Genomic DNA, 14,067 nt, shown 5'->3' with positions numbered 1-14,067 from the left:
AAAAAAAAAAAAAAAAAAAAAAAATCTTATATTGGCTGATAAATGATGCTATTTATATGGTGCATTCCTGTCTATAACCAATTCTGCATCCTGTCAGGTGACACCAGGTTTTTTGATTCATTTTAAATTGATTTAAATTTAAACTTAAATTTAAATACTTCATTTACTTAAAAACAGCTATGCTGGTCATTTTAGCAAGCCGGGGCCTGGAAGTGTCGTGAAAGTATAAAAGTACAAAGAACAAAAGTGCCAACTACTCCAGCCCAGTGAGTTCTCAACTTACCGTCCCATTGTGCATTCAAGGGCCATCATTTCATTCGCTCTGTCGATCGGCACGCTAATCATTACCCTCGCTCTCAGCCTTTATACACTTTGTGAGGAGACCGCTGACATGAACGTCTGCTGCACACGCCGTCCAAAGGGGTTTAGGCATCTTGGGTTTGTGAGCAGCTAATTCCGCTAATACAGATTAGCTCCTGTGGGAGCTGGATATTGATTGAACAACAAAGACAGGACAGAAAGAACGCTCCAACATTCAATTATCCACACCAGTAGACATGAAGCCATCTCTCCTCCTCCCGTGTCCGTCTTTCTGGAAGACACTTGATGGGGGAGGAAGAGGGACAATCTGCGAAAGAATAGCATGTTTATGTGTGCATATTATTTGTTTCTTACAAACACACAGCTTTTTGCTTCACAATATGTTAATTGATGGACTGGAGTGGTGTGGATTACTTGAGGAACATTGTGATGTTTTTATCAGCTGTTTGGACTCTCATTCTGACGGCACCCATACATTTTCAGCAAATTTTATTTTTTTGTCATATATTCCTTTAAAATTAGTTAATGCTTTATGCACCATTGCATAATGAACAGTAGCGCTTTACTATGAGGTTCTATTTGTTAACATTTTTTTTCATAGTTAATATGAAGTAACAATGAAAAATACTTCTAAAGCTTGTATTAATCTTAGTGTTAATTTCAAAATTTACTAACACATTATTAAAAACAAAAAGTCTAAAAATATTATTTAATGAACCTGAGACAACATTAACTAACAACGAACAGTTCTCTTTTTATTAGGTAACTATAACGAAGATGAATAAATACGTAAAAAATGCATTGCTTGTTGTTTGTTAACGTTAACTATTGGACCTTATTTTAAAATGTTACCGAATTTGGTAATCAAATGTTATTTTTTTTAAATAATACTGATAACACAGGTGCTGAATGAAATTCAATACATGTTTCTTACTAATTTTGGGGTGCTGATTCCACACTTTTCACACTTCCTCTCAAAATATGATGTGCATTTCATAGCATTTTTGCTTTTTGACAACCATGTGTAAGGTGAAGAAGTCTCGCATTATCCCATAATCATCAGAAAAACTGGCACAAAGACATGATTCCTGTCTTCCCCTGAGGTAGGTTACAACTATTTGTACAATTATCAGCAGATTTTCACATGTATAACATTATTTTATTGTTAGAATTATGGCCAGTAACGACAAAAAAAAAAAAAAAATGCAAACATGACCCAGATGTTTTCTGCTACATCTCTGGGTATTTTAATACATAGAAAAAAACATATTTATTTAAAAACAAAGAATAAAGGAAGTATTTAAAAATAGTTTCCACTCCTTTGTATGTTTGTAAGTTAACTGATATATTTTGAATATATATATATTTTTTTTTCCATTAAAACCGAAATGTTTGACATTTGACTGATTTTGTTATTTTGATAGTTGCATTAAAACTTATACATACAGAATTAGAAAAATTTTCATTCTTATTTTGTGAAAAAACTTTACACTATTGAATGTTTTATTGATATTTTGAACACAGCATCACTGAAATAAGTAATATTAGGTCGTATTTGCAAATCAGCCTTTTTTGTTCAAGATGCAGGGCTGTGTAATATCCATTTATAATGTTATCTTAATGTAAAATATGTTAGTATATGCAGAAAAAGCATTAACCTATATTAATAAATGATGTAAAAATAGAATCCATTCATGGGCGACATTTGACTCTTATATATTTCATATATATATATATATGAAATATATAAGAGTCAAATGTCGCCCATGAATGGATTCTATTTTTACATCATTTATTAATATAGGTTAATGCTTTTTCTGCATATACTAACATATTTTACATTAAGATAACATTATAAATGGATATTACACAGCCCTGCATCTTGAACAAAAAAGGCTGATTTGCAAATACGACCTAATATTACTTATTTCAGTGATGCTGTGTTCAAAATATCAATAAAACATTCAATAGTGTAAAGTTTTTTCACAAAATAAGAATGAAGATTTTTCTAATTCTGTATGTATAAGTTTTAATGCAACTATCAAAATAACAAAATCAGTCAAATGTCAAACATTTCGGTTTTAATGGAAAAAAAAATATATATATATTCAAAATATATCAGTTAACTTACAAACATACAAAGGAGTGGAAACTATTTTTAAATACTTCCTTTATTCTTTGTTTTTAAATAAATATGTTTTTTTCTATGTATTAAAATACCCAGAGATGTAGCAGAAAACATCTGGGTCATGTTTGCATTTTTTTTTTTTTTTTGTCGTTACTGGCCATAATTCTAACAATAAAATAATGTTATACATGTGAAAATCTGCTGATAATTGTACAAATAGTTGTAACCTACCTCAGGGGAAGACAGGAATCATGTCTTTGTGCCAGTTTTTCTGATGATTATGGGATAATGCGAGACTTCTTCACCTTACACATGGTTGTCAAAAAGCAAAAATGCTATGAAATGCACATCATATTTTGAGAGGAAGTGTGAAAAGTGTGGAATCAGCACCCCAAAATTAGTAAGAAACATGTATTGAATTTCATTCAGCACCTGTGTTATCAGTATTATTTAAAAAAAATAACATTTGATTACCAAATTCGGTAACATTTTAAAATAAGGTCCAATAGTTAACGTTAACAAACAACAAGCAATGCATTTTTTACGTATTTATTCATCTTCGTTATAGTTACCTAATAAAAAGAGAACTGTTCGTTGTTAGTTAATGTTGTCTCAGGTTCATTAAATAATATTTTTAGACTTTTTGTTTTTAATAATGTGTTAGTAAATTTTGAAATTAACACTAAGATTAATACAAGCTTTAGAAGTATTTTTCATTGTTACTTCATATTAACTATGAAAAAAAATGTTAACAAATAGAACCTCATAGTAAAGCGCTACTGTTCATTATGCAATGGTGCATAAAGCATTAACTAATTTTAAAGGAATATATGACAAAAAAATAAAATTTGCTGAAAATGTATGGGTGCCGTCAGAATGAGAGTCCAAACAGCTGATAAAAACATCACAATGTTCCTCAAGTAATCCACACCACTCCAGTCCATCAATTAACATATTGTGAAGCAAAAAGCTGTGTGTTTGTAAGAAACAAAGTCCTCTATCCATAATATTGCTTTCTTCAAATGTTGACTCATCCGAATCAGGAGAGAAATATGCACAGATCAAGCACTGTTTGCAAGTGAAAACAGTCCAAAACAGCTCTAAACAAACACGTGAGTGAATTTTGATGTTAGAGACAACAGGAGATGGACTTTTTCACTCGAGGTTATTGTGGATTATGGACTCATATTTTAGCCAGAAGAAACTGTTTAAAGTTAAAATTGTCTTAACAATGATTTGCTTCTTACAAACATGCAGCTTTTCACTTCAGCTTTTGGCTTCCCAAGACATTAATTGATGGACTGGAGTGGTGTGGATTACTTGTGGATTATTGTGATGTTTTTATCAGCTGTGTGGACTCTCATTCTGACGGCACCCATTCACTGCAGAGCATCCATTGCTGAGCAACTGATGCAATGCAACATTTCTTCAAATCTGATAAAGAAACAAATTAATCTACATCTTGGATGAGCTGAGGATGAGTATACACTCTAAAAAATGCTGGGTTAAATACAACCCAGTGCTGGGTAAAATAGGGACAAACCCAGCAATTGGGTTGTTTTGACCCAGCGGTTGGGTTACTACCCAGAAGGTTGGGTTAAACATTTAATCCAACCGCTGGGTCAAAACAACCCAATTGCTGGGTTTGTCCTATATTTACCCAGCACTGGGTTGTATTTAACCCAGCATTTTTTAGAGTGTACTTTCATTTTTGAGTGAACTATTCCTTTAACAAATCACCTGTTTAACATGCATGTAAGTTATGCTTACATAAAATCATACAAATGTCAAAACCCTGGCTTTACTCAAGCTTGACGTCTCAATTTATAATTTTCTCTGCTGTAGGAGAGTTCATTACAAGAAACCATTTTCACTTGAATTTCAAGACCTGTCACAATGCTTTTACCAAGCCGGCCTCTGTAGGTGCTTTGTCCCTCCTGGCCATGTGAACAACTTTCACTAAATATCAACAATGCTGGTGTTGTCCAGGGACATTGATGCTGAAAAAAACAAGTTGTGAGCGGCTGTGAAAGGGCTTTCCTTCAACCTCGACTGACCAGGCCTTCTAAACAACACTGAATCTTAATTAAATCATAAAAAAGAGAGCATAAAGAGTAGTTTACTGTTTACTCTGACCATCACATCAAGTTTTCTGTGTGTGTAGAGCAGAAATGCACTTTGAAGAGTCCACTCAATATTCCCAATCAAATGAAGAGATTAATGACTAACTGCTGGATTTATCATTTATTTAGATTCATTAAATGGCCTTGCTTGGGAACTTCAGCTGCTACATACATATTTAATCTGTGTTTGTTGTAGTGTAGCACAACCATATTCTGATTTACTCTGTAATAAATATCATATATACACTCTTCTCTGAGTTAATGTACAGTGTTGTCTTTCACGGAAATCACGACTCGCAGTTCTCAGAGGAAAGTTCGAGGGCAGTTGTATCTATAACATGTTTTCTACTATGGTTAGGTGCCATTAATTAACTTAATGTTCATTATAGCAGTGGGGCAATATTTATTTTACGATACTTTTTTACACAAGAGTATGCACAACCCACGTCTCCATAAATAATACAAGTCAAACCCTTGAAATCCAATGAAATATTTAAGCTCTTGCTGCTGTGTAGATAACATGAATGAATCACTATCACATGCATTTACGTCAAAGAGAAATATTGAGATTGGGGGTTAAGTTTCAAATGCAAGGTTATCTTTTATGCTGGAAGTGAGCTAATCTTGTGTGATGATCTAATTACAAGTATTGCTTTGAAAGCAATATTGCTATATATTGGATTACATTACTTGGAGTGTTGGGGGATGTTACACATTGCATTATTACTACCTGCCAAAAGTACCTTCGTTACTTTTTTTTTTATGGGAAGTAACATGTTATTTTTGTATTACATCTCACTGTCTTTTAACTGAGGCAGTCTTGGCATTCCCATGTGAAAAAAAACAAAAAACAAAACAAGTATGCATAATTGTTTTGCAGATAATACAATATTACTGAAATAAAAAGGCAATTAGAGAGACACTTTCATGAGTACATTTTGTAACACACTTAAAATTTGTAATAATGTCAAATTAAAGTACATTTTAAGTAGTATTGCTTTGAAAGCAATATTGCTATATATTGGATTACATTACTTGGAGTGTTGGGGGATGTTACACATTGCATTATTACTACCTGCCAAAAGTACCTTCGTTACTTTTTTTTTTATGGGAAGTAACATGTTATTTTTGTATTACATCTCACTGTCTTTTAACTGAGGCAGTCTTGGCATTCCCATGTGAAAAAAAACAAAAAACAAAACAAGTATGCATAATTGTTTTGCAGATAATACAATATTACTGAAATAAAAAGGCAATTAGAGAGACACTTTCATGAGTACATTTTGTAACACACTTAAAATTTGTAATAATGTCAAATTAAAGTACATTTTAAGTAATAAAAAAGTAATATTTTGTCATGATTTTAAGGAGTACAGTTTATTTATTTATTTATTTATTTATTTATTTGCTGACAACACTAAATCACATGTAAATTAATTTAATAATTTATACTGTAGTGTGATTACCATAAATAATATTTTGAACTTTTTTTTATTCAATATTACATTTAAAGTTAATACATTTTAAATTTACTAAATTGTAGCTTAATCATTACAAATGCATACAAATGTATAATTATAAACATTCAAATACATGACATAAAATGTCCATTCCTAGACATTTCATGAAAGTATATTTTAGTTACCTTAAATTCTTGTATTTTTTGGTTAATACAAATACTTTTTTAGATACTATCATGTACCACAAATTCTTACCATAAATTCAGAAACACACATATTTAAAAACAACAGAAGTAATTATGAAATTACATATAAAATGTACTTACAGTATGTCCTATGTTATTCAAAAACACTCTTAAATTCAACTAATTTCATTTAATATAAATGTAAACTGTAATACATTTTCATTTAATTATTAATATCATGCATTTAATTGTCTGAAAACATTACATTCAGTTCACACTTAAGTGTATTCTTTCTGTAATAAGTCTTTTTTTTTAAAGTTTTTTTATTTTTTATTATGCAAGTAAGGAATGTGACAATATTTACAAGTGCCAAATACAGAATCAATTGGACAAACAAACATATATCCAGATAGCTAACATTTCAAGATCATTCTGATAACTCCTGTATATGTATTCTTGTGATTGTGAGCATGTGTGTGTGTGTGCATGTCATTGTATGTAAGTGTGTGGGAGGAAGCATACAAATCATTGAGTATCTAAAAGAACTAGAAAAAAAATAAAAATATGACAAGACCAGTGGAGACAACAAGTATTTTTTTTTAAGTATTTAACTTATTTTTCACAAAAGTTATTTGGAAGGCAGTGGTTTCCGATATCAAAATTCAACAAAATAGTAATAAGTATTGATGTGTAAATGCCAAAATATAAAGTTGTTCTGTATAATTAACGAATACTTTTTTCATTGCTGGCAAACAATTAGATGCATAAATTAGTTCCAATTGATTGTACTGTTTGCAAATAATCAGTAAATAAGTTTTTGCTCCTGAAAATCCACACGATTTTAAAGGGGTCATATGATGCGATTTCAAGTTTTCCTTTCTCTTTGGAGTGTTACAAGCTGTTCGTGAATAGATAAGATCCCTAAAGTTGCAAAGACTAAAGTCGCAAACCCAAAGAGATATTCTTAGATAAAGTTAAGACTCGTCCACGCCCACCTAAAACGTCTCTTTTAAATAATGTGTTTTTTGAACCTTAAACTGTATAAACACATTTCATTACACCAAATACACAAAATAATGTTCTTTTTAGCAACATCATATGACCCCTTTAAAAATAGCAATTCGACCAGTTCACTACTGAGAAATGGAGCTAAATATAGCTACATAGCTTTGCTAGTTGTAGCGACCTTACTGAACAACGCTAATTGCTAATGTCTTATTTGGTTTCATATGACTACCAAACTTTGCAAACTGTGCAAACTCTGCAGAATAAAAATGACTCTGTTTTTTTTATTCAGACAGTTACCTTCTCTAAATGTGCTGGAACGACACACTACACTTTTAAAATGTGCTCTGGGCTCCCAAAATATACATGATAAATGATATTCATAAGGTCAGCCGTGGATAATCTTAAATAGAACATGCTTTATGTACTGCAATATTCTCAATTATGCCTGCAGAACTGAGAGAATGTCAATGGAGCCTCACTGTAATTTTTGATCACCGTGAATAGCAATGCAGTCTGTACATAAGGATCTCTAAAGTGCAAACAAATGATCCTTCTCGTTTTTCGGTGGCAGAGAAACCTTATAAGATTGTTTATGAAATATTCATTATGACAAAGCATATATTTTTTGGTTTGCCACCATGCATGTGTGTTTTACTGTAACCCCGAATGACTCTGTTTCCTTTCTAAGTTTGCTGCCAAGTGTGTTGCACTTAAGATGTGATATTAAAGACCACAACAGAGTGTGAATTTATATACTCAACCAAACAGTCAAACTAGGTCAAATGCAAATTGCTGAGTATTTTCTTCTCTATAACCAGAGATGTTTTGTATTTTTCCAAAAAATTAGATCGTTTTCAGGGGCAGCTAGTAGAGCCAGAGAACTGCATATTGTATGTAACATATGGTGGATCATTCTCGATGTCGGAGAACATACTGTACATACTGTCCCGGCAGATAACTGAATATCCCGAATATGTTCAGACATTTTAAAGGATTAACGAATGCCAGTCGTTTTAACTTCTATTTACTGTTAAGCCCTAAAGGATGCCCTGAATCTCATAGTGCAATTACAAATCTAATCAGCCAGACTGTTTACAGCTAAAATGTTCCTCTTCTACAGTGATTCCTCAACACATTTACACATTTAGACCATTTCTTCAAGCCATTGTTACATCTGCTTTGAATTTCTGAACCTGTCAGTTAGTTGAAAAGTTAATAAAAAGGTACAGCATGTGCTCTGCAGGGCTTCAAGCTTTGTTTATACTTTTATGCGAGCTTCTCTCGGTTGCGCTATTCTCCAAAACAACGGGTGGCGGTGTGGAGAAAACAGCATTGCATCCAGCAAGTAGAAGCAGTGACAAGTAATTACTAGTACTAGAACTTACTAGTAATTACTCTGGTTCACTAGTTCACATTTAACATTGTTTTTGTTTATGCTTTAGTTGACAAGTAATAACTGAATAAATGAATGAATAAAACAATGTTATGTGCTCAAATTATATATTAAACTTATATTTGTACAGTTTTTATTCACTAATAATTTAATTTGTAGATTATAAAATAAAGTAAAGATGTATTTTTTATATAAAAATAATCAAACCTCAATGTATTGTTTGCCCATTGTTATTCATTTTATAGCAGTTATTTTAGCATAATTAAAATTATATTATAGTTTGTTATTAAATATATTTATATTTTTCAATATTCTGTTTTGTTGTTAATATTTTTTTTTTATTTTAGTAATTTTGTTGTGTGTTTTTGCCATGTTTTTTTTTCTTTTGTCATTTTTTTGTGTCTATATAGTGTTTATTAAGTTCATTTTTTAATTTTTATAGTTTTAGTTTTTGTTGTTTTAGTACTTCAACAAAAATGAGAAGTGTTGCCTTTGAAACTAGCCGAAACTTTTTTTTTTTAATTAATAAAAAAGTTGTTATATTTCATTATTGGTTTTTTTACATTTTATTTTATTTCAAGTATTAAACAATATTTATTTATTTGTTTGCTTTTTATATTTATTTATTTGTTTGTTGTTGTTTATTTATTTAGTAATTGTATTTATTTAGTTAGTTATAGTTAATAATAACAACCAGACATTAATCAGATAATAATGGTTAATAAGTTATAAATAAGTTATAATAAATACTTGTATATTTTATTTTATTTTATTCAGATGTAAGTTCTCATTTCTTTTTACAACATGTCCTATAGACAGAGGTTTTGGCATTTACTGTCAACATCTTTACAAACTGCCCTGTGCTGGTAGCATGAAGTTAGTTGATCTGTGCTGCAAAGAGCTGATGTGAGTTTGTATGATGTGCTGACCTGTTGCCACGGCCCTGTGGAGAGATCAGAGACAGAAAGCTTTACTGGCCCCTTGCTGAGCAGCAGGTCCTCTCCATCAGCTCTCTCCCTGTGTGTGTGTGTGTGTGTGTGTGTAAGAAACTTGCTGACATCCTACAGACTGATCTCTGATAAGAGCGCTAGACAGGTTGGCTACAACTCAGGTGTTTGCTTTTCAGAAGGGCCGCCATAACTGACAAGGGCCACAAATACGGGTATATAGAGTATGCATTTGCTTATCAGGAACACACACTCACGAATGCACAACTTTCTTTTATTCGGCCAGATCCTCTTAGTATCACACACACACATAGAGAGACGTGTGCGGGCCACCTTGTGAGGGCCCTGCCTCGAGGGGCCTCCGAGCAGCGAATCCCCCCTGTGGTTCTTGGCTAATTCCTTTCCAGGTTAATACAACCATGACCTCCTCCAGCTCTGCCCGGTCTGATCCTATCTGCTCTCTCTCTCTGGCCAAAGTGGACTTCAGTTGATTTCAAAGCTCTGCCACAGCAGTAATACAACCCAGAGGCGAAGCTCAGAGCGGCAAGGCCAATCTGATAGCAGCAAAGACGGCCATTTGCCACGTCCTCTGAGTCTTATTGCAGTCATTTTGGGAGTTAGCAGTATATGATTTTTTGAGCAAAGGGGTTAGAGTGAATTTCCTCCACTTTTGAGTGTTTTTATTCCTCTTGGGGGTGTAAAGAGTTGCTACAATAAATTTGAGACTGTTTATTACTTTAAAGCTGCAGTGTGTCATTTCTGTGCGAATGACGGCATCAAATGTTCCTGTAAAAACAATAGGGGTCGGGGGGAAATCCATTCTCTGATGCATCACAATTATCTTTTCAGCGATTCTGAGCTTAGTTATTGTTCTGCTTACATGCGACTGCTCGGAGTGCGCTAAAGACAGCCACTTTCTGCTTGCTACCAATTATGCACAAACTCACACAGAAAACCATCAAACAAGATGTTAACATAACATAAAAAAGTCATGTCTTAAGGAGAGGAAAAAAACATCTGATATGTCGAAATAGATGCGTGCATTAGTGTGAATGCAGCCTATTATAGATGATGTCATCAGTAATAATCAAACAGTGATAAACAGAAACAGAAAAATCCATAACTGCGCATGTCTGGAAACATTCAGATACTGAAAGCATTTTTTGTTTATCGCTTGTAATGTGTTTGCTTGCACTGTATGTTTTGAAGCGAAATTCTTAACATACTATTATTTTCTTTAATTATTCATTTGTAAATAGTTTTTAAAAAGTACTCATAATTATAATTAATTTAATTAAGATAAATTTGATATATATATATAGTGGTTTTGTTTAATCATGTTGGTTTCCCAACATCCTGTCTGTCATTGTTCTGAGAAGTCCCGCCTCCAAAATCTCACCATTGGTTGAACCAGTGTTGCTATGTCAGCACTGGCCAATAAATTGATATACATTGACAGTTATAGTAATAATATACTATCAAAAGTTTGGGGTCAGTTAAGGTTTTTTTATATACTTTTATTTCACCAAGCATGCGTTATTTTGATCAAAAGTGACAGCTAAAGACATTTATAATTTAAAAAAATATTTCTCTTTCAAATAAATGCTGTTCTTTTTAACTTTATGTTCAAGAATAATTAAACATATGAAGCAGCACAAGTGCTTTCAACATTGATAATAATCAGAAATGTTTATTGAGCAGCAATTCAGCATATTAGAATGATTTCTGAAGGATCATGTGACACTGAAGGCTGGAGTAATGATGCTGAAAATTCAGCTTTGCACTACAGGAATAACTTACATTTTACCATATATTCAAATATAAAAGTTATTTTAAATTGTAATAATGTTTCACATTTTTACTGTATTTTTGATCAAATAAATGCAGCCTTAGTGAGTCTCTAAACTTTTGAACAGTAGTGTACATTAATCCTAATTTACATTCATTATTAGAAAGAAAGAAAAAAAAACATTGCATTAATTAATTTATTGCATCAACTGTTATCATATAGAAGCTCATTGTAAAGTGTTCCCATTTTGCTGTCTGTTCAATCATTACTCAACAAGCGACTGACACTTGAGTTAATAAATCACTTCAGCGATAATAACTGGCATGGCAGTTGTATTTATACAGTATAGCATGTATTAATGCCTCTTATTTATTTATTACATTAACCCTGTTTAGTGCAACATTATGTATAATTCATCAAGTCAAGCTGTGAGCTGTACACACAATGACGAAGATGTAATGTGTATAAGGGCACTTGGCAGATAAAGCTCTTGTTCTGTAAGCCTCTGGCTAACTGGCATGTTAGTGCGCCCATTTAAGGCACGTGGCTCCCCAGGACACATTACTTTCCATGTGGCACTGTCGTCTATGTTGACATGGGCACCAGTGCAATCTCCTCTGTGGAAGCCAAAACGGGTTTGATGTGGGATTTGCCCCGCAACAGTTGAGGATTGTTACTGGAGAGCCTTTTTCATTTGAAACTTTCACTATCCTAGTTTTACAATTGCAGCGCTAAGCTCAATAGCTTTGGGTATTATTCAAATGAAGCTCCCCTTATATAACCTCGCTGATGATAGAAGAAACACTCTGAGGCCTTCTAGTCAAGGAGGAATTGCGGTTTTATTATGTTTTCAAAATATCATCAGATGAAATTAGGCCATGTCGTCTACTGTGCTTTTTATTATACCTAAATAAGGAGTTTTGACTGTTCAGGAGGTACGGTGGGATGTTTTCAGACTCTGATTGTGTCGCAAGTAATCTAGTCGTTTTATTTATAGGTCCCACTAAAGCACCGGTCCCATGTTGCTCTTTTGGACATTAGTGGTTTTTTTTACAAGGAGACTTAATGAGCTTGAATTAGTTTAGAGGATTTTGAGGTTAGGAGTTAAACATGAGGAAGGTTTTAAATAGACTGTCTTTGACCAGGACATGTGAACTTTGATTTTCAAGAGGATTTTAAGAAGTGTACGCATGTACTGAGCATCTTTGGGTCATTGAGGATCATCAGTAAAAGGCAATTTTAGGATTCCAGCCCCCCAAGTGATTATGAGCTGTTCTTTGCTTGCCAGAGGTGAATCTTGAATCGTACTTGTCTGTTTTTTAAATTGTATATGAGAATGTAAAATCAGATACACCAATGTGAAAAAAAGAATTACACTACACTTAATTTAGTTAAAATTTATATTAAATGCAATTAGCTGAACTTTAAAGGGCTTTTGTTTACCCACTTACAGTAAGTAGGACTCAAGTATCTTTATATGTAACTTGAATGTCATGTATTAAAATATTTTTGCAATGCAATTACAAATTAGTAATCATGAAGTTGCCATTTAGTGCATTTAAAATTTATTAACTTTTGTAGTATTATACACTACCGTTCAAAAGTTTGGGGTCAGTAAGATAGATTTAAATTAATTAAATTTTTTTTTTTTCTCAGCAAGGATGCATTATTATTATTTTTTTTAAGAAAATAATACTTTTATTCAGCAAGGATGTGAATAAATGCTGTTCTTTTTAACTTTTTATTCATCAAAGAATTCAGAAAAAGTATCACAGGTTCCAAAAAATATTAAGCAGAACAAATGTTTCCAACATTTATAATAAATCAGCATAGATATCCATAAGGTGGATCCCACACCATGTGGCGTAGTGCTCTGTTTATGTGCATGCGTGTGTGTGTGTGTGTGTGTGTGTGTTTCTGTCTCTAACATAGATCTCTAGATTATTGCTGCTGCCACAGTGCGCTGGAGAAATTGAGCGAATGAGGACCTGCATTTGAGAAATGCTCACCTTATGTAGCCTGGGAGGAGACAGATTCACTTGGGGGGCCGTAGAACATTTGCCAGCTCTGTTTAGTTTATTATCGATATGTGTGTGTGTGTGAGTGTGCGGATGTGTAGATGCCACTCATGCTGTTCAATCTCGCTAGGCGGTCCTGAACACTATCTGAATGGCATCATAAGTATTAAAGCTGGGCATCTTGCATCTTCCAGACGTATAGACAGTAGGAGCCAGTAGACACTTTGGAAGTAAGCAGAAAAGAACACATACGTTTAATTTGGGAGCTGCCCCTCGAAGAGCACAACACGCCATCGTTCACCGTCACCTCCGAGGGATACGTGTTTACTGTTTACAGCATCTTTGATATCAGTCGCTCTCTTCGGCGAGGCCTGTTGTTGTCTCATCTGCTAATTGCATCTTTTCTCGCCGCGCACACATGTGCATACTAATGCACGCGTGGACTTCTGAAACGAGGAGGTGAAGTCGCTCTCTTTGTTTTTTCAAATAAATGACATTGTTGTTATTGTCAACAAAAACTAAAACTATCAAAACATGTTTTGTTCATTAAAATAAAATAACATAACATAAAAATATTAGGTAAAAAACTTAGGTATAAGGTAAAAAATGAAAATTAGAAATTTTACCTGAAATAAATAAAGTGGTAAAATTACTAAAACTAAAATAAAATAAATTTAAGCTAGAAAAAAAAAAAA

The sequence above is a fragment of the Sinocyclocheilus rhinocerous genome, unplaced genomic scaffold (genome assembly GCF_001515625.1).
Source record: "Sinocyclocheilus rhinocerous isolate Xijiao unplaced genomic scaffold, SAMN03320098_v1.1 scaffold9, whole genome shotgun sequence".
Classification (NCBI taxonomy): Eukaryota; Metazoa; Chordata; class Actinopteri; order Cypriniformes; family Cyprinidae; genus Sinocyclocheilus; species Sinocyclocheilus rhinocerous.
This window is presented reverse-complemented; position numbering follows the sequence as displayed.